General features: G+C 48.5%; 1 pseudogene; it reads left to right on the top strand.

Annotated features, from left to right (window-relative positions):
• The first annotated feature begins 363 nt into the window (after positions 1–363).
• The window catches only part of LOC147978744 (uncharacterized), an 88,592-nt pseudogene continuing 67,630 nt past the window's right edge, over positions 364–21,325 (top strand).

Raw genomic sequence — 21,325 nt, 5'->3', positions numbered from 1 at the left:
CCCTGCCTCTCCCACTTCTCCCCCCTCTCGCCCATCTTCTCGATCTGGAGGAGACCGTCGCCGCCGTCGCCATGGGTTCGCCGCCTACGTAGCAAACTACTGCTTCTAGTCACTCACCGGGCCTTCGTGCGCCTCCTCGATGAGCTCCTCCCTCGGACCCCCTTTTTTTCCTTTGATTTGGATGCCGTAGGTCACCTTCATCGTCGTGCCCGATCTCGGGCTTACACGTACATATCTGAGCTACTACTGCTGCCTTGGCGCTGCTACTTCTGCTATCGCCGCGCCACTGCTAGACGACTGCAACCGCGGCCGCCCCCTGCTAGCACCGCTCGTGCGCTGCTCCGCCGGCCGGTGCCTCCCGCTATGACCTGCTCTACTGCTGCTGTAGTTGTCGCGACACCCGCGGCCCTTGCTCTGCCTGCTGTAGTTGCTCTGCCCTGCTGCCACTACGCTGCCCGCGTGGGCGACGCCGGCGCCCGGCGCTTCTCGCTGCTCCCCTTGCTGGTCGTGCCTTGCGCTTGCGCACGCGCCGTCGTGCGTGCCTGATACTACCGGTGACTACTGCTTCTGGTTGCCCAATGCTGCTGCCGCTTGCTACTTGTCTACTGCTAACTGATGATAGCTACTGTAGCTGCTAGCTACCTTTGCGAATATTACATCGAGTAACCCCCTGGGCAGCCCCTAAACTGTGGTTAAACAGTTGTAAACATGAGTGAAAATAATATAAGTAGAAAGTATACATGACAAACTCCATTTTATCCCACTGGACCAAATACTTTTGATGCGTGGATTAAATCCTACAAAAATCACAAAATGCTATCTTGTGTTAAAAGGAATAGAGTTACTCCCTAGCATTGTGTGTGTGCGCCGTGTGTGGCCGGCTGTGTGCCTCTGGCCGGCCCTGTGTGCTTGTGTGATGTGTGTGTGTGTGCAGTGTGAGTGTGGCCGGCTGCGTCTCTGGATGTGACCGGCCCTATTTAGGTTAGTAGCTAATGAGTAGTTAGACTAATTAGTACTTTGGATAATTGCTAGCCTATGACATGTGGCCCCCTGTGTTAATTTAACCCCTCCATTTTAGTTTATCCATCAATTAAATTATGTGTCAATGACATGTGGGCCACATCCTCCCTTTTGACTAGTCAAATTGACTTGGTCAAATTCGGATTAGATTAAATAAAAATATTCCAGAAAATCATAAAAAATACTATAAACTTTGAAAAATCATATAAAATAAACCGTATCTCGGATGGAAATATTTTGTACACGAAAGTTGCTCAGAACAACGAGACGAATCTGAATACACAACCCCTTCGTCCGTCACACATCCCTAGTATAGCAAACACGCAACTTTCCCCCACCGGTCCGTCTGTCCGGAAACGCGGAACATCGGGAATACTTTCCCGGATGTTTTCCCCGTTCGCCGGTATCACCTGTCCCTGCGCTTGGTCACTCCTAGCACAACATATTGCCGCGTCTTGCTTTGTGTTGCATTTGATTGCTCTGTTATTTATTGTGTTGCCCCTCCGTTACTTCTTTCCGGTAAGCTCCGAGGCCGTTGTCGATACCCCTGTGATCGACTACATCGACGACGACCCCTTCTTCTTGCCAAAGCAACCAGGCAAGCCCCCCCTTGATCACCAGATATCACCTATTCTTCTCTATACTGCCTGCATTAGAGTAGTGTAGCATGTTACTGCTTTCAGTTAATCCTATACTGCTGCATAGCCTGCCCTTGCTACTACTGTTGTTACCTTTACCTGCTACCCTACTGCTTAGTATAGGATGCTAGTGTTCCATCAGTGGGCCTACACTCTTGTCCGTCTGCCATGCTATACTACTGGGCCGTGGTCACTTCGGGAGGTGATCACGGGCATCTACTATATACTTTACACTGTTACATTACCGGTGATACTGTTCGGAGTTGGGGGCTGAAGGGGCAGGTGGCTCCATCCCGGTAGAGGTGGGCCTGGGTTCCCGATGGCCCCCGACTGTTACTTTGTGGCGGAGTGACAGGGCAGGTTAAGACCACCTAGGAGAGAGGTGGGCCTGGCCCTAGTCGGTGTTCGTGGATACTTAACACGTTTAACGAGATCTTGGTATTTGATCTGAGTCTAGCTACTGGCCTATACGCACTAACCATCTACGCGGGGACAGTTATGGGCACTCGATGTCGTGGTATCAACCGAAGCCTTTGTGACGTCAGCGACTGAGTGGCGCGCGCCGGATTGGACCATAAGCCTGCTCTTGTATTAAGGGGGCCAGTTCTGCTTCCGGCCGCGTACGCAACGTGTAGGTGTGTGATGGGCGATGAGCCCAGACCCCTGCGCCATAGGATTTAGACCGGTGTGCTGACCTCTCTGTTGTGCCTAGGTAGGGCTGCGACGTGTTGATCTTTCGAGGCCGGGCATGACCCAGGAAAGTGTGTCCGGCCAAATGGGATCAAGCGTGTTGGGATATGTGGTGCACCCCTGCGGGGAAGTTAATCTATTCGAATAGCCGTGATCTTCGGTAACAGGACGACTTGGAGTTGTACCTTGACCTTATGACAACTAGAACCGGATACTTAATAAAACACACCCTTCCAAGTGCCAGATACTACCGGTGGTCGCTCTCTCACAGGGCGATGAGGGGAGGATCATCGGTTAGGGTCATGCTATGCGATGCTACTTGGAGGACTTCAGTCTACTCTCTTCTACATGCTGCAAGACGGAGGCTGCCAGAAGCATAGTCTTCGACAGGATTAGCTATCCCCTCTTATTCTAGCATTCTGCAGTTCAATCCACCGATATGGCCTTTACACATATACCCATGCATATGTAGTGTAGCTCCTTGCTTGCGAGTACTTTGGATGAGTACTCACGGTTGCTTTCTCCTTCTTTTCCCCCTTTCCCTTCTACCTGGTTGTTGCAACCAGATGCTGGAGTCCAGGAGCCAGACGCCACCGTCGACGACGACTCCTACTACACCGGAGGTGCCTACTACTACGTGCAGCCCGCTGACGACGACCAGGAGTAGTTAGGAGGATCCCAGGCAGGAGGCCTGCGCCTCTATCGATCTGTATCCCAGTTTGTGCTAGCCTTCTTAAGGCAGACTTGTTTAACTTATGTCTGTACTCAGATATTGTTGCTTCCGCTGACTCGTCTATGATCGAGCTCTTGTATTCGAGCCCTCGAGGCCCCTGGCTTGTAATATGATGCTTGTATGACTTATTTTATTTGTAGAGTTGTGTTGTGATATCTTCCCGTGAGTCCCCGATCTTGATCGTACATGTTTGCGTGTATGATTAGTGTACGATCGAATCGGGGGCGTCACAAGTTGGTATCAGAGCCGACTGCCTGTAGGAATCCCCCTTCCACACTCCTTGGCCGAACTTAAGTCTAGTCAATGGAAATTGTTTTACTAACTTGGCTGTGCGGCCCATGGGCCCACGTCGCCATTGGGTGGTATTAGGATCTTTTATTCCTCGTCTATACTCTGGGATTCTGCTCTCTCTTCTATTCGGGTTAAATGATCTTACAAATTATAACTCTAGGTTCTCGTCACCACTTTCTCCCGGAGAGCCCCTTCCGTCCAGATGATCGCCTGCTGCACCAGAAGATTTCGAAGTTACTCTCCGATGTTCCCTCGAGACTTGGTGCCCGTTGCTTTTGCAATTCCCTATCATCGTTACCCCTATGTATAACCACGTACACTTGCCATTCGTACATGGTGGGTTGTTTCATTGAGGCCGTCCCTAAGAACTGAGATCTGTATGTGTGATTTAAGATTCAGCTACTACCATGCATTGGGATCCTTAATTGACCCTCTTGGCTTCTTAACCACCCTAGTACTCAGTCCAGGAGTTGCAAATAGTTTCTGGTGCTTGTAGGTTATGTGTTGGCGGTCGTGCGTAGCGCTGACCCTCGGGGTGGGCTATGTTACGGTAGATACACCGTGGCACGGTGTACCGAGTCACCTGTTTGGTGTCTCGAGAACCCTGTTCACATCGTTCGGGGCCGTATGTGGAAACCTCGGCTGGACTCCCTATGGATGGAACCTGGATAGGCGATAAACCTGGACTAGAGGCTTAAGTGTTTAGGTAGGCCGTGGCCGACACCCTCGTTGGGCTTCCGCTTGAAGGTTGCCGAGTACATGTCGTGTAAACGGCGGTAAGTGGTGAAAGCGTGTATGACGAAGTACACCCCTGCAGGGTATAAAACTATTCGAATAGCCGCGTCCGTGGTAAAGGACTACTTGGTTGCCTATACAGTTCATAGCCAAGTTAATGGATACTACTAAAAGACTCAAGATAAGTGTGAGTATCAAGGATGGCCCTCTCGTAGGATGACGAGGGAGGATCCACGGTGGTGTATTGTGTTGGTGAGTAGTGGACTCGTGTGCGAAAACTATTTTACTGGTGAAGTTCCGTAGGATAGCTTAGCCAAGAGTCAAAGCTGGCTTGCTGCATTAACCCCACCACCTTCTTGAGAATAAGCATGTTTAGTAGGTTCTGATGTAAGACTTGCTGAGTACCTTTGTACTCATGTTTGCTTAATTACTGTTTTCAGACGACAACACCGCCCCCTCCGATGGGTTTTATGTAGACCTTGACGTCGACGAGTGACTAGCCACCCAGGTGGTGATCCTGGCCATGGAGGGCCCTGTGTAGATAGACAGGCTTCGAGAAGCCTTCTTTCTTTCTAGAGTCTGTACTCAGACTAGCTGCTTCCGCATGTGCTTGTGTGTTTGTATGACTTGAGTGTCGGGTCATGTGACCCCTATCTATATGAACATGCTATGTATGGCTCCCTGGAGCCTTTAAATAAAGTACTTGAATTGTAGAGTTTTGTTGTGATGCCATGTTGTATGTACTCATATCGGGCATATTGTGTGTATGATTGAAATGCTTGGTATGAGTGGGATCCGACAATCTAGTTGTTTATCCTTGGCAGTCTTTCTTATGGGGAAATGTAGTCTAGTGCTCCTCGAGCCATAGTAGTCCGCTACAGCCGGGTTCACCGGAGTCCTGCTAGCCCAGCACTACTGTTCAGGACACTTGACTGGCCGGCATGTGTTTCACTTCGTTCCTATGTCTGTCCCTTCGGGGAAATGTCATGCGGTGATTTCCGGAGTCCTGCCTAGCCTGCTACAGCCCGGGTTCCCCGGAGTCCTGTTAGCCCAGTGCTATAGCCCGGAATCACTCGCTGATGACCGACATGCTCGATGTGATTCATGTATGCCTGTCTCCATAAGTCTGTGCTCCTTTGGGTTCACGACTAGCCATGTCGGCCCGGGTTCTCTGTCATATGGATGCTAGCGACACTATCATATACGTGAGCCAAAAGGCGCAAACGGTCCCGGGCCATGGTAAGGCGACACCCGTGGGGTACCGTGCGTGAGGCCGCAAAGTGATATGAGGTGTTACCGGCTAGATCGATGTGACTTGGAATCGGGGTCCTAACAGCGTTGGTATCAGAGCCGGACTGCCTGTAGGTTCGTTGAGCCAAACTGGTCGATGTCGAGTCTAGAAATGCTTATTTATATGTAGGGGAATTGATTGTGTGAGGGAACGTAAGGTTCTTTTACTCCTTTACCCTATGTCTCTGATCTGAGTCATTCTCTTCTCATTCAACGTGGGTTAAGGACTAGGCTCTCTTCCTCTATCAGGTTCACGTGTTACTAACCCGTAGTAGCTTATAGGATTGTTGTTACAAGTCCAAGTTCAGTTTCTACTATTCTTAGTATGTTGCTAATTGAATCAGAACCTTGATATGATGTTGTTGAGTGGTATTCCGAACTGTTGTGGATGTCTCAAATCTTTTTCTGAGCATTTACAGCTGTTATGCTGTCCGATTTTCCCTAGAAATTCTGATGTCTTTACATTGTGGTTGTGCTTTCAGATGGCCAACCATGTTCAAAGCCAAGTGGTTCGCCTGACCCGGTGCCTCGACGTGCCCGGTCATACTGCTATGCTAGTCCAGGTAATGATCGAGACGGGCTACCGTTGGTATCCCGAATACACCGTCGAAGAGCAGTTCCGCGATTTTAATCAAAGCCAATATCTCTGCACCGTCAGGATATTTCCTTCTTATCCTGGGTCTACCGAGCCCCTTCACTATTCCTATGGACTCGGGGTTACTGTTGAGATGGCTGTGCAGGATGCTGCCTATTCCATGATGACCATTTTGCGAGTCCGGACAGGCCTGCTATGGAACACCGACTTCCGTTACATGCCAGCTTCACTTCCGGGAGCGCAAGGGTATCTTCAGGCTATCTATGCTGACTCCACTCAGGAGGACTCATTAACTTGTACCACTGCCGAGTTGCTCGAAGATAAGGACCGAGAGAATCGGGCCTTGAGGCTGGAGCTTTTCAATACCCGTGCTGATCATTGGGCCACATCGACTCGGTTTGCATCTGCGGTGCAAGATGGATGTATGGATACAAGGGATCTGTATCCTGTGAGATCAGCTCTGCCAGACATGGTGGATTGGCGCGATGTGGGAGGCATCACCCCACCCCGTGGTCCCCGCAGGCCACCGTTCGTTGGTCCAAGACCTCATCGTAGCCCCTTTGGTCCACAGGCTCCTCAAGACTGTCTGTTCCCGGATGGTCATGTTGAACTTCCAGGCTACGGAGGTGACTTCTATGAGAACTACTACGGAGCTGTCTGAGTTAGTAGTAGTACCACTAGTACTGTAGTAGTTGTATCTCCGCTGTCCTGCGTGATTTGTGGAATACGAATTAGTGTGTAGTCAATTCCGGAGGTGTAGACAAATAATGTATAGGAGCTTGGAATGCCTCCGATGAGATGTAATGTCTTTCATCATAGTTGTACTGTAGCCTGGGCTTGTACTGAACTATGTATGATGTGTATGACCGTTGGTATATATATGGCAGTTTTATATTACCATGACATACGGATGAACATCTCGGCATTCTGTGTTATCCATTACATTCTGCACTTCCTTGCTAAGTTTGAGCCATCCTTGTCTAAACCGTTGTCTTGTTTTCTCTTATGATGGTCAACACCCGCAGCAACCCTGCTGCCCCGGAGCAGGGGGAAGCCAATGCAGCTAGAGGTGAGAATCTGCCTCACCCGCCTTCTCTGGCCGAAGTGATGCTAGAGGCGGAAAGAAACAAGCGTGAGACTAACCGCCTGCTGGAGCGGATTGAGCAGAATACCGCACGCCACCCGCGAAATGACTTGGTGTCAATCAATGACTTTATCAAGCTGTACCCACCAAAGTTCAACCATTCCGTCGAGCCCCTCGACGCGGATGACTGGCTTCGCAGCATCACCCACAAGCTACGTTCTGCCAACGTAGCCGAAGCCGACAAGGTTACTTATGCTGCCTATCACCTCGAAGGCCCTGCTAGCCTTTGGTGGGAAAACTTCGAAGCTATGCGCCCGGTCGGCTAAATCACTACTTGGGCTGAATTCAGTGAAGCTTTCCGTGAGCATCACATTCCAGAAGGTCTCATGGATCGCAAGAGGGAGGAGTTCTGCAACCTCACCCAAGGAAGACTGTCCGTGGATGCTTACAGTCGTGAATTTGGAAATCTAGCACGCTATGCTCCCGAAGAGGTATCTACTGACGCTAAGAAGCAAGCAAGGTTCCGCAAGGGACTTAGCCCTGAGCTTCGCCGCGATCTCCGTCTGCACGAGTGCACATCTTTTCAGAAGTTGGTCAATAAAGCCATCAGTGCTGAGACGGGCCAGACTGATTATGACGCTTCACGCAAGCACTCCCGTGATTTTGGCTCTTCATCCGGCTCTGGAACTCAGAAGCGCCGGGTGTGGATTCCGAGCACGGCACTGCCACCCAGGTTCATCCTGAGGCCATCCTTTGAGGCGCCTCGTCCCAACCAACAATTTGCACCGCCCAAGCCCTATGGTGGCCCCGCTGCTAATGCTGCTCCATGCCCCAATGTGGTGACATGCTTCAAGTGTGGAGAGCCGGGTCACTATAGCCGAGAGTGTCCCCAGAACAACAACTGGAAAGTCCGTTGGCCGTGGTAAGCCAGCGGGGAAGACTTTCTACGCCAATCCGGCCACCACTGCACGTGGCCATGTCAACTATGTTTCAGCCGAGGAGGCTCATGAGGATCCTAATGTCGTCCTTGGTACGCTCCTTGTTAACTGCCATCCAGCATCTATTCTTTTCGATACTGGAGCATCTCATTCATTCATATCCGAGAACTATGCTCGATTGCATAACACGACATTCTGCGACATGCCCACTTCCATGGTAATTCAAACTCCGGGTTCCAAATGGCAAACTTCTAGAGTAAGCCATGGGAACGAAATTCTTGTCGATAGACTTGTCTTCCTTGCATCCTTAATAGCTCTCAAGTCCTCCGACATAAATATCATCTTGGGTATGGACTGGATGTCAGCTCATTATGCTAGGATCGATTGTGCCACTAGAACCGTTCAACTTACTCACCCCTCGGGCAAGACAGTTAATGTCTTAACTCGAGTGGCCAAGAGCCAACTTTACTCCCTAAACGCCAACCCCCTTCCAGACCTTGAGGATGTTCCGGTAGTCCGAGATTGTCTAGATGTCTTTCCAGAAGAACTGCCAGGTGTTCCACCTGACAGGGATGTTGAGTTTGTGATAGACCTTGTTCCAGGAACCATTCCAATTTCTAGAAGACCCTACAAGATGGCACCCTTAGAACTAGCCGAGCTTAAGAATCAACTCGATGAGTCCTTGAAAAAGGGTTTCATCCGTCCTAGTTCCTCTCCTTGGGCTTGCCCCGTCCTCTTCGTTAAGAAGAAGGATGGAACGGATCGAATGGTTGTGGATTACCGACCTGTCAATTTGGTCACCATCAAGAACAAATACCCGCTTCCCAGGATTAACGATCTGTATGATCAGCTCGCAGGATCCTCAGTCTTCTCCAAGATGGATTTGAGGTTGGGTTACCATCAAATCAAAATCAGAAACGGGGACATTCCCAAAACGGCCTTTGTTACTCGTTATGGCCAATACGAGTACACCGTCATGTCCTTCGGTTTAACCAATGCCCCGGCTACCTTCTGTCGGTTAATGAACTCAGTCTTCATGGAGTACTTGGATAAATTCGTCGTAGTATACCTCGATGACATACTCATCTACTCCAAGAATGAAGAGGAACATGCCGAACATCTAAGGCTGGTATTGATGAAACTTCGAGAGCATCACCTTTATGCCAAATTCTCCAAGTGTGAATTTTGGTTGCCAGAAGTGACCTATCTAGGCCATGTAATCTCTGGCAAGGGTATTGCTGTCAATCCCGAGCGAGTTCAAGCCGTCCTTGATTGGACTCCACCTGAGACGGTCAAGCAAGTTTGGAGCTTCCTTGGCTTAGCGAGCTATTGCCGCCGCTTCGTCGAAAATTTCTCCAAGGTTGCTAAACCTCTAACTGAACTCCTCAAGAAAGATAAAAAGTTCGAGTGGACTCCACAGTGCGAGGTCAGTTTTCGAGAACTGAAAAGACGCCTGACATCTGCCCCCGTACTGGTACCACCAGACTTCTCCAAGGACTTTATTATCTATTGCAACGCCTCGTGACAAGGACTAGGTTGCATACTCATGCAAGATCGTCAGGTAATTGCCTATGCTTCACGGCAATTACACCCACATGAGGAAAATTATCCTACACATGATCTAGAGCTTGCAGCTGTAGTCCATGCACTTAAAACTTGGCGACATTACCTTCTCGGTAATCGTTGCGAGATCTTCACCGACCACCAAAGTTTGAAATATATCTTCACTCAACCAGATTTGAATCTTAGGAAAAGACGTTGGGTCGAGTTGATCTCGGACTACGACTTAGGAATAACTTACACCCCGGGCAAAGCGAATGTCATGGCTGATGCGCTAAGCTGTAAGTCCTATTGTAACAACCTAATGTTACAACAAAGTCAACCACTTCTCCATGAGGAATTTCGTAAGCTAAATCTTCGCATTGTTCCTCAAGGATTCCTATCCACCCTGGTGGCGAAACCTACCCTTACGGATCAAATCATAACCGCCCAGCGGTATGATAAGGGCATATCCCAGATTAAGGAAAACATCGCTAGCGGAGTTGCTAAATGTTTCTCCATGGATGAGCGAGGTGCTGTTTTCTTCGAGAACCGTTTGGTGGTTCCCAAGAAACAACATCTGCGTCAGTTGATCCTTAAGGAAGCTCATGAATCCCCTCTCACCATTCATCCCGGTAGTACTAAAATGTATCAAGACCTATGCCAGAGGTTTTGGTGGACTAGGATGAAGAGAGAAATCGCTCAATACATTGCTAATTGCGACGTATGTCGTCGTGTTAAAGAAGAGCATCAACGGCCTGCTGGCACTCTTCAACCTTTGGCTATTCCCGAATGGAAATGGGATAAAATCAGTATGGATTTCATCACTGGGTTTCTCAGGACCAAGAGAGGGAATAATGCCATCTTCGTCGTGATCGACCAACTTTCCAAAGTAGCCCACTTTCTACCTGTTCGTGAGAGTATCGCCGCTAGCCAGCTAGCCGATTTATACATCTCCCGAATAGTGTCTCTTCATGGTGTTCCATTGGAAATTAATTCAGACTGTGGGTGTCTCTTCACCTCTTGATTTTGGGAAAGTTTCCAAAATGCTATGGGAACTCGTCTCTCCTTTAGCACCGCCTTCCATCCTCAATCAAGTGGTCAAGTGGAACGAGTCAATCAAATTCTGGAAGATATGCTCCGAGCTTCTGTCATCTCGTTCGGAATGAGTTGGGAGAAATGCCTTCCATTTCCGGAGTTTGCTTATAACAATAGTTATCAAGCCAGCTTAGACAAAGCTCCTTTCGAAGTTCTTTATGGACGAAAATGTCGAACGCCTCTTAACTGGTCAGAAACCGGGGAAAGACAACTCTTTGGCCCGGATATGATTCAGGAAGCAGAAGAGCAGGGTCGCATTATTCGTGAGAAATTGAAAACTGCCCAATCTCGTCAAAAGAGTCAATATGATCGTAAACATAAGCCTATGACTTATGAAGTCGACGAGAAGGCTTACCTTCGGGTTACTCCGTTAAAGGGAACCCATCGTTTTGGTATCAAAGGCAAATTGGCTCCTCGTTACATTGGACCCTTTCGCATTCTTGCCAAACGAGGAGAAGTTGCCTACCAATTGAATCTACCTCCGCATCTTTCCAGAGTTCATGATGTCTTCCATGTTTCACAACTCAGGCGTTGCTTCGCGGATCCTATCCGTGGAGTGGACCACGAAATGCTTGATCTACAAGATAACCTCTCTTATCGAGAATATCCCGTTCGTATCCTTGGTCAAGCCGAGTGTACCACTCGACGTCGTAATATCAAGTTTCTCAAGGTTCAATGGTCACACCATTCCGAGGAAGAAGCCACTTGGGAAAGGGAGGATTGTCTTCGACTTGAGTACCCCACCTTATTTCCAGAGGATCCTTAATCTCGGGACGAGATTCTTTTGAGTGGGGGTGAGTTGTCACACCCTAGCTAGTCCAAGCATTAGAATGTGCATCATGTTTAAATTCTTCTTAAATTTGAATTGGGGAAGACAGAACCCCCAACACCCCCCTGGAAACAACTAGGGTTTACTAAAAATATTTTCAATGAACCTGAAATGCCCTTCTAAAAAGTTCACCCTCTTTGTCTTAGGTTAGAACCTTTGGCAAAATTGGTGCACAATTTTCTAGGTCAACAGAAGGTCATTGAATTAAATCATAAGTATTTGAATTTGGGCATTTAAATGCTATAAAATAATCTAAATGCTCAAATAATTCTGGGACTAAATCTTTCCTGTTGGAAATAATCTAAACAGAGGCCACATTTATTTTCAGGATTTTTGGAAATCTTTTAGTATTTTAAATAAAGCTAAACAGTTGCAGTTTAATAGAAAACAGAAACTAAATCAAAAAAAAGAGGAGAAAGAAGCCCACCTGGGCCTTACCTGTCCTGGACCAGCCACCTGGCTCAGCCCAGGCCTGCTGGCGCTACCAGTCGTCGATCCTCCTCGCGCAGGAGGAGCCGGGCGTCGGCAGCGCGCCGGCCCTCGCTCCGCCCGCTGAGGGCGCGTGCTCGCCGCGCGCCGGCCCGCGCCGGCCACCTCCCGACCCCCACGTCTCCCTCTCATCCTCTCGCACTCTCCCCCTCGTCTCTCTCACTCTCCCCCGCGACGGCCGAGCACGTCCCTCGCTGCCGATCGCCGTAGTTGCCACTACAGCCACTCCCTCGCCCCTCCGACGAGCCCATTAGCTCTGCCACGACTCCCTCGTCCTCCCCACCGAGCCATGCTTCGCCGGAAGCCCTGCTTCGCCGCCTTCGCCCTCGTCTTCAACCTCGGGCACCCGAGCCATCTCCGGTCGATTCGCCGCCGCCAGGACCTCCCCGAGCTCGCTGACCCCCTCTCAGACTCCGCCGTGAGCTCCTCTTCCTTTCCCCCTAGCCCCCATGCTCTTTTGGCCCCTGTAGCCGCCGTTTCCACCGCACCCGAGAGCTTCTCACCGCCGGCCATGTCGCCGTCCTGGCTACGGCCGTGCAAGCACGCGTCCGAGCGCCTCACCATGCTCAGTGCAGCACCAGGAACCCCTAGCCACCACCAGTTCTTCCTCCCGTGCACCATAGCCCCGAAACCGTCCTCACCCGACTCCGGCGACCGCCAAGCTCGTCGCCGGCGACGTTTCCGGCCACCCCGAGCCCAACTACCACCACCAAACGCTGTGGCTCATTCCCAGCTATCCGTAGATAGTCTCCGCCGTCGATTTGGTCGCCTGAGGGCATTTTCCGAAGCCCTCCGCCGTCTCAGCCTCGCCGGCGACTCAAAGCCGGCGGGATTAGCCCTGTTGACCGCCGGATTTGACCACTGACGTGGATTGGGTGGGCCCAGTTGACTCCCCTGAGTCAATGACAAGTGGGCCCCCCTCTGCTAATTATCCAGATTAGTTTCTAACTAAAAATTAGTTAGTTTAATTAGTATAGTCACTGACTAGTGGGCCCTGCCTAGTAATTAGGCTAACTAAACGTAGTTAGTGCACTGAGAGGCTGACAGCAGGGGCCCACCAGTCAGGTTTGACCTGGGCTGGCGCCTTTGACCTGCTGACGTCACGCTGGCGCATTGCTGACGCAGTAATTGATTTTCTGGATTTATTTTTATACAGGAAATTCCAGAAAATGTTTAAAACTTCTAAAAATCATAGAAATTCAACCGTAACTCCAAATGAAATAATTTATATATGAAAAATTATCAGAAAAATTCAATCTATCCATCTGTAATGGTTTCATGCATGACAAAACAAGTTCACCTTGCTGTTTAAGCAGAATAAGGAAATGCACTATTAAGGCCATGTTTAATGAGCTAATATTTGAATCTTTGATTCAAATGAGTTCATTCCTTTCTAATATAACTTGCATTAGGCCAAGACACAATCATATTGCCATGTCATAGCATGCATCATATTGTTGCATATCGTCATGTGTTGATTGTGTTCCGATGTGTTCTCCGTGGTAGGTTCTGCCTCCGAGGATATTCACGAGTATCCAACTGAAGGGCAGTATCTCGCTACCACTCCATTAGGCAAGCAACCATTGATCATTCCGATACAAACCCATGTTCTCGCTTCTGCTCTTGTGTACTGCATTAAGACAACGCGATTCAAACTGCTGTGTGCTACGGTAGTTGAACCCTTATCCTCTGCATGACCTTTCATTGCCACAGTAACTAGATGAAACCCACTAGCATGTGTAGGAGTTGATTGAGCCATGTATGTGATTCCTACCTTGCTATGCCTGCTATGCTTAGAGTTGTGTCAGGTCTGGTTCATCTGGGTGATGGGCTAGAGTGAAATGCTTATGTCGGTAATGTGAGGGATGCGTGGAACATGTTTTGGTAAAGGTATCGATGAGAGGCCATGTAGGAGTACATGGTGGGTTGTTTCATTGAGGCCGTCCCTAAGAACTGAGATCTGTATGTGTGATTTAAGATTCAGCTACTACCATGCATTGGGATCCTTAATTGACCCTCTCGGCTTCTTAACCACCCTAGTACTCTGTCCAGGAGTTGCAAATAGTTTCTGGTGCTTGTAGGTTATGTGTTGGCGGTCGTGCGTAGCGCTGACCCTCGGGGTGGGCTATGTTACGGTAGATACACCGTGGCACGGTGTACCGAGTCACCCGTTTGGTGTCTCGGGAACCCTGTTCACATCGTTCGGGGCCGTATGTGGAAACCTCGGCTGGACTCCCTGTGGATGGAACCTGGATAGGCGATAAACCTGGACTAGAGGCTTAAGTGTTTAGGTAGGCCGTGGCCGACACCCTCGTTGGGCTTCCGCTTGATGGTTGCCGAGTACATGTCGTGTAAACGGCGGTAAGTGGTGAAAGCGTGTATGACGAAGTACACCCCTGCAGGGTATAAAACTATTCGAATAGCCACGTCCGCGGTAAAGGACAACTTGGTTGCCTATACAGTTCATAGACAAGTTAATGGATACTACTAAAAGACTCAAGATAAGTGTGAGTATCAAGGATGGCCCTCTCGTAGGATGACGAGGGAGGATCCACGGTGGTGTATTGTGTTGGTGAGTAGTGGACTCGTGTGCGAAAACTATTTTACTGGTGAAGTTCCGTAGGATAGCTTAGCCAAGAGTCAAAGCTGGCTTGCTGCATTAACCCCACCACCTTCTTGAGAATAAGCATGTTTAGTAGGTTCTGATGTAAGACTTGCTGAGTACCTTTGTACTCATGTTTGCTTAATTACTGTTTTCAGACGACAACACCGCCCCCTCCGATGGGTTTTATGTAGACCTTGACGTCGACGAGTGACTAGCCACCCAGGTGGTGATCCCGGCCATGGAGGGCCCTATGTAGATAGACAGGCTTCGAGAAGCCTTCTTTCTTTCTAGAGTCTGTACTCAGACTAGCTGCTTCCGCATGTGCTTGTGTGTTTGTATGACTTGAGTGTCGGGTCATGTGACCCCTATCTGTATGAACATGCTATGTATGGCTCCCTGGAGCCTTTAAATAAAGTACTTGAATTGTAGAGTTTTGTTGTGATGCCATGTTGTATGTACTCATATCGGGCATATTGTGTGTATGATTGAAATGCTTGGTATGAGTGGGATCCGACAATCTAGTTGTTTATCCTTGGTAGTCTTTCTTATGGGGAAATGTAGTCTAGTGCTCCTCGAGCCATAGTAGTCCGCTACAGCCGGGTTCACCGGAGTCCTGCTAGCCCAGCACTACTGTTCAGGACACTTGACTGGCCGGCATGTGTTTCACTTCGTTCCTATGTCTGTCTCTTCGGGGAAATGTCACGCGGTGATTTCCGGAGTCCTGCTAGCCTGCTACAGCCCGGGTTCCCCGGAGTCCTGTTAGCCCAGTGCTACAGCCCGGAATCACTCGCTGATGACCGACATGCTCGATGTGATTCATGTATGCCTGTCTCCACAAGTCTGTGCCGCTTTGGGTTCACGACTAGCCTTGTCGGCCCGGGTTCTCTGTCATATGGATGCTAGCGACACTATCATATACGTGAGCCAAAAGGCGCAAACGGTCCCGGGCCATGGTAAGGCGACACCCGTGGGGTACCGTGCGTGAGGCCGCAAAGTGATATGAGGTGTTACCGGCTAGATCGATGTGACTTGGAATCGGGGTTCTGACATAATTTTTGGAAAAAAATCACGATGAAGGTTTCGATCCAATCGGAGTTACGGATCTCCATATATATACGAAACGGTGAAAGGGCAGCAGAACAGAACGCAGAAACAAAGACAGAGAGACAGATCCAATCTCGGAGGGGCTCTCGCCCCTCCCATGCCATGGAGCCCAAGGACCAGAGGAGAAACCCTTCTCCCATCTAGGGAGGAGGTCAAGGAAGAAGAAGACGAAGGGGGCCCCTCTCCCCTTCTCTTCCGATGGCGCCGGAACACTGCCGTGGCCATCATCATCATCACCACGATCTACACCAACACCTCCGCCATCTTCACCAACATCTCCATCACCTTCCCCCCTCTATCTACAGCGGTCCACTCTCCCGCAACCCGTTGTACCCTCTACTTGAACATGGTGCTTTATGCTTCATATTATTATCCAATGATGTGTTGCCATCCTATGATGTCTGAGTAGATTTTCGTTGTCCTATTAGGTGGTTGATGAATTGCTATGATTGATTTAATTTGCTTGTGGTTATGTTGCTGTCCTTTGGTGCCCATCATATGACCGCGCGCGTGGATCACGCTCTAGGGTTAGCTGTATGTTGATAGGACTATGTATTGGAGGGCAAGGGTTACACAAGCTTCAGCCTAGCATAGAAATTGATGCATACGGGATTGAAGGGGGACCAATATATCTTAATGCTATGGTTGGGTTTTACCTTAATGAACATTAGTAGTTGCGGATGCTTGCTAATAGTTCCAATCATAAGTGCATAGAATTCCAAGTCAGGGATGACATGCTAGTAGTGGCCTCTCCCACATAATACTTGTTATCAGTCTAGTAAAGTAGTCAATTGCTTAGGGGCAATTTCACAACTCCTACCACCACTTTTCCACACTCGCTATATTTAATTTATTGCTTATTTACTTACAATAGCCCCTACCTTTTATTTACTTGCTCTTTATTATCTTGCAAACCTATCCAACAACACCTACAAAGTACTTCTAGTTTCATACTTGTTCTAGGTAAAGCGAACGTCAAGCGTGCGTAGAGTTGTATCGGTGGTCAATAGAACTTGAGGGAATATTTGTTCTGCCTTTAGCTCCTCGTTGGGTTCGGCACTCTTACTTATCGAAAACTGTTGTGATCCCCTATACTTGTGGGTTATCATGGACACACTCTCCCGTCTCATTGCTATGCATATCCTAGATAGTTCTTGCGTGATCGTAGGAATATTTTTGAAATACTACGTTCCCCAACAGTGGCATCCGAGCCAGGTCTATGCGTAGATGTTATATGCACAAGTAGAACACAAAGAGTTATGGGCGACAATAGTCATACTACTTACCACCAATGTCTTACTTTGATTCGGTGGTATTGTTGGATGAAGTAGCCCGGGCCAACATTACATGACCGCACTCATGAGACTGGTTCTACCGACGTGCTTTGCACACAGGTGGCTGGCGGGTGTCTGTTTCTCTAACTTCAGTTGAATCGAGTTTGACTACGGTCGGTCCTTGTTGAAGGTTAAAACATCACACTTGACGAAAAATCATTGTGGTTTTGATGCGTAGGTAAGAACGGTTCTTGCTAGAAGCCCATAGCAGCCACGTAAAACTTGCAACAACAAAGTAGAGGACGTCTAACTTGTTTTTGTAGGGTATATTGTGATGTGATATGGTCAAGACGTGATGAGATATAAATTGTTGTATGAGATGATCATGTTTTGTAAAAGTTATCGGTAACTGGCGGGAGCCTTATGGCTGTCGCTTTATTGTATGAGATGCAATCGCCATGTAATTGCTTTACTTTATCACTAAGCGGTAGCGATAGTCGTGGAAGCAATAGTTGGTGAGACGACAACGATGCTACAATGGAGATCAAGGTGTCAAACCAGTGACAATGGAGATCATGACGGTGCATTGGAGATGGAGATCAAAGGCACAAGATGATGATGGCCATATCATGTCACATATTTTGATTGCATGTGATGTTTATCTTTATGCATATTATTTTGCTTAGTACGACGGTAGCATTATAAGATGATCCCTCACTAAATTTCAAGGTACAAGTGTTCTCCCTGAGTATGCACTGTTGCTATAGTTCATTGTGCCGAGACACCACGTGATGATCGGGTGTGATAAGCTCTACGTTCACATACAACGGGTGCAAGCTAGTTTTGCACGTGCAAAATACTCAGGTTAAACTTGACGAGCCTAGCATATGCAAATATGGCCTCGGAACACTGAGATCGAAAGGTCGAACGTGAATCATTTAGATGACTAGAGGGATGTCTATCTAAGTGGGAGTTCTTAAGTGATATGATTAATTGAACTTTAATTTATCATGAACTTAGTACCTGATAGTTTTTGCATGTCTATGTTATTGTAGATCAATGACCCGTGCTACCATTCCTTTGAATTTTAATGCGTTCCTAGAGAAAGCTAAGTTGAAAGATGATGGTAGCAACTACATGAACTGGGTCCGTAACTTGAGGATTATCCTCATTGCTGCACAGAAGAATTACGTCCTAGAAGCACCGCTAGGTGCAAGACCCACTGCAGGAGAAACTCTGGACGTTATGAACGTCTGGCAGAGCAAAGCTGATGACTACTCGATAGTTCAGTGTGCCATGCTTTACGGCTTAGAATCAGGACTTCAAAGACGTTTTGAACGTCATGGAGCATACACTACAAAAAAATACACTTTCGTGATGATACGTGTTTGTCACAGTAGGTCGCATTTTTTGTCATGCATGTACATCCATGACGATTTTATGATAGAATCAAGATAGTCATACCTGTGCTGTCGTAGAAGTGTTCCATGACATTACCAAAATTATCATCACGGAAGTGTCCACGTCCATGACGATAAATCGCGCGCCACAGAAGTGCTTTTGTAGGATCGAAAGTATGTCTAGAGGGGGGGTGATTAGACTACTTGACCAAATAAAAACTTAACCTTTTCCCAATTTTAGCTCTTGGCAGATTTTAGCTATTGTAGGACAAGTCAAGCAATCATCACACAATTCAAGCAATCATGCAAAGAGTATATTGGCAGCGGAAAGTAAAGCATGCAACTTGCAAGAATGTAAAGGGAAGGGTTTGGAGAATTCAAACGCAATTGGAGACACGGATGTTTTTCCCGTGGTTCGGATAGGTGGTGCTATCCTACATCCACGTTGATGGAGACTTCAACCCACGAAGGGTAACGGTTGCGCGAGTCCACGGAGGGCTCCACCCACGAAGGGTAATGGTTGCGCGAGTCCACGGAGGGCTCCACCCACGAAGGGTCCACGAAGAAGCAACCACCCACGAAAGGTCCACGAAGAAGCAACCTTGTCTATCCCACCATGGCCATCGCCCACGAAGGACTTGCCTCACTAGCGGTAGATCTTCATGAAGTAGGCGATCTCCTTGCCCTTACAAACTCCTTGGTTCAACTCCACAATCTTGTCGGAGGCTCCCAAGTGACACCTAGCCAATCTAGGAGACACCACTCTCCAAGAAGTAACAAATGGTGTGTTGATGATGAACTCCTTGCTCTTGTGCTTCAAATGATAGTCTCCCCAACACTCAACTCTCTCTCATAGGATTTGGATTTTGTGGAAAGAAGATTTGAGTGGAAAGCAACTTGGGGAAGGCTAGAGATCAAGATTCATATGGTAGGAATGGAATATCTTGGTCTCAACACATGAGTAGGTGGTTCTCTCTCAGAACATATGAGTTGGAATTGTGTATGTGTTCTGATGGATCTCTCCACGAATGAAGAGGAGGTGGAGGGGTATATATAGCCTCCACACAAAATCCAACCGTTACACACAGTTTTCCAATATCGGTGGGACCGAATCAACAAACTCGGTCGGACCGAAAAGGTAAACCTAGTGACCGTTAGAGATTTTCGGTGGGACTGACATGCAACTCGGTAGGACCGATATGGTTAGGGTTTGGGCATAACGTAATCTTGGTGAGACCGATTACACAAACTCGGTGAGACCGAGTTTGATAATAAGCTAACCAAAGAGTTGGTCAGGTAAACTCGGTGGGACCGATTTGCTCTTTCGGTGAGACCGAAAAGTTACAAAAAGGAAACACTGAATTTACATTGCAATCTCGGTGGGACCGATCCGCTCTTTCGGTGAGACCGAAAAGTTACGAAAGGGAAACAGAGAGTTTGCAATCCCATCTGGGTGAGACCGAGATCCCTATCGGTAGAACCAAATTGCTAGGGTTTGGCAGTGGCTTATGACAAGTGAAACTCGGTGGCGCCGGATAGAAAGAATCGGTAGGACCTAGTTTGGCTTAGGGTTTAGGTCATATGTGGATATGGGAAAGTAGTTGAGGGTTTTGGAGCATATCACTAAGCACATGAAGCAAGAGGCTCATTAAGCAACACCTCATCCCTCCTTGATAGTATTGGCTTTTCCTAAAGACTCAATGTGATCTTGGATCACTAAAATATAAAATGAAGAGTCTTGAGCTTTTGAGCTTGAGCCAATCCTTTGTCCTTAGCATTTTGAGGGTTCCACTTTGACATCCATGCCATGCCAATCATTGAGCTTTCCTGAAATAGTCATCTTGGAATAGCATTAGCTCAATGAGCTATATGTTGTTATGAATTACCAAAACCACCTAGGGATAGTTGCACTTTCATCTTTCGTCAAGGGTGACCGACACGTGGCATCCACTGTAACGGAACTCCGTTAAGCTATCGGGTCCGCTTTTGGATCAGATAACCTGTTAACAGCCCCGACCAATGGGGATTTTCCATGTGTAAAATCATCATTGGCTGGAGGAAACACGTGTCGGCTCACCGTTGGGACATATGTCATCCACTCATTGGACCGAAGGCGCCTATGATACGTCGACACGTGGCACGACCCAACAGAGGCCCATTCCTATGAAAAGGCCGACCCGTTTGACTTGGTCAAAAGGTGGCGGGCTGGTCCACGGAAAGCCTGTTAACGGCATGTTCGCATATAGCCCATTTACAGCCCGCTAACTCACGGCCCGTTACGGCCTACCGGAATTAGGCCCAGTAGCGTCATCTAGGCCGTCCAATATGATTCCAGCCCGTTGTAACTTCCGGCCCATGTATGGCCCATGACGTATTTCGGCCCATATGAGTCCCTTTGTAACTCTTGGCCCATTAACGGCCCATGGTGAAACCGGCCCGTAATGAACAGTGTGTCGCTTTATACCCATTAACGGCCCATTAATCCACTGGGTCGTTTCCAGCCCGTGTTACCTTTCGGCCTTCTGAGGGCCCATTTATTCTTGGGCTCATTTCCAGCATTCGGTTACTTACGACCCATTACTGGCCTTTTCGGCTTGTGGGCCAAATTCAACCCGTGGATACAGTCGGCCCGTTTATGGCTCGTTAATCTATTGGACCATTTTCATAGCATCATCAAATATGGCCTATTAATGACCCGTTATGGTCAGCCCATAAAACGTACAATTTCCACTCTAGCCCGTTTACGGCCCCTTATACGGCCGTACAAGGCCCATAGATGAGACGGCCCGTAGAAGGCCCATTGATCCGACGGCCCATAGAAGGCCCATTGATCCGACGACCCATAGATGGCCCATGGATCCGACGGCCCATAGAAGACCCATGGATCCGACAGCCGATAGAAGGCCCATGGATCCGACAGCCCATAGAAGGCCCACGGACCCGATGGCCATAGAAGGCCATGGATTGTCCGTC

This window comes from Triticum urartu, chromosome 3A (genome assembly GCF_056163025.1).
Source record: "Triticum urartu cultivar PI428250 chromosome 3A, HENAU_Tu73, whole genome shotgun sequence".
NCBI classification, from domain to species: Eukaryota; Viridiplantae; Streptophyta; class Magnoliopsida; order Poales; family Poaceae; genus Triticum; species Triticum urartu.
Note: the sequence above shows the minus strand (reverse complement) of the source record. Positions and strands in the feature narration are given on the sequence as shown.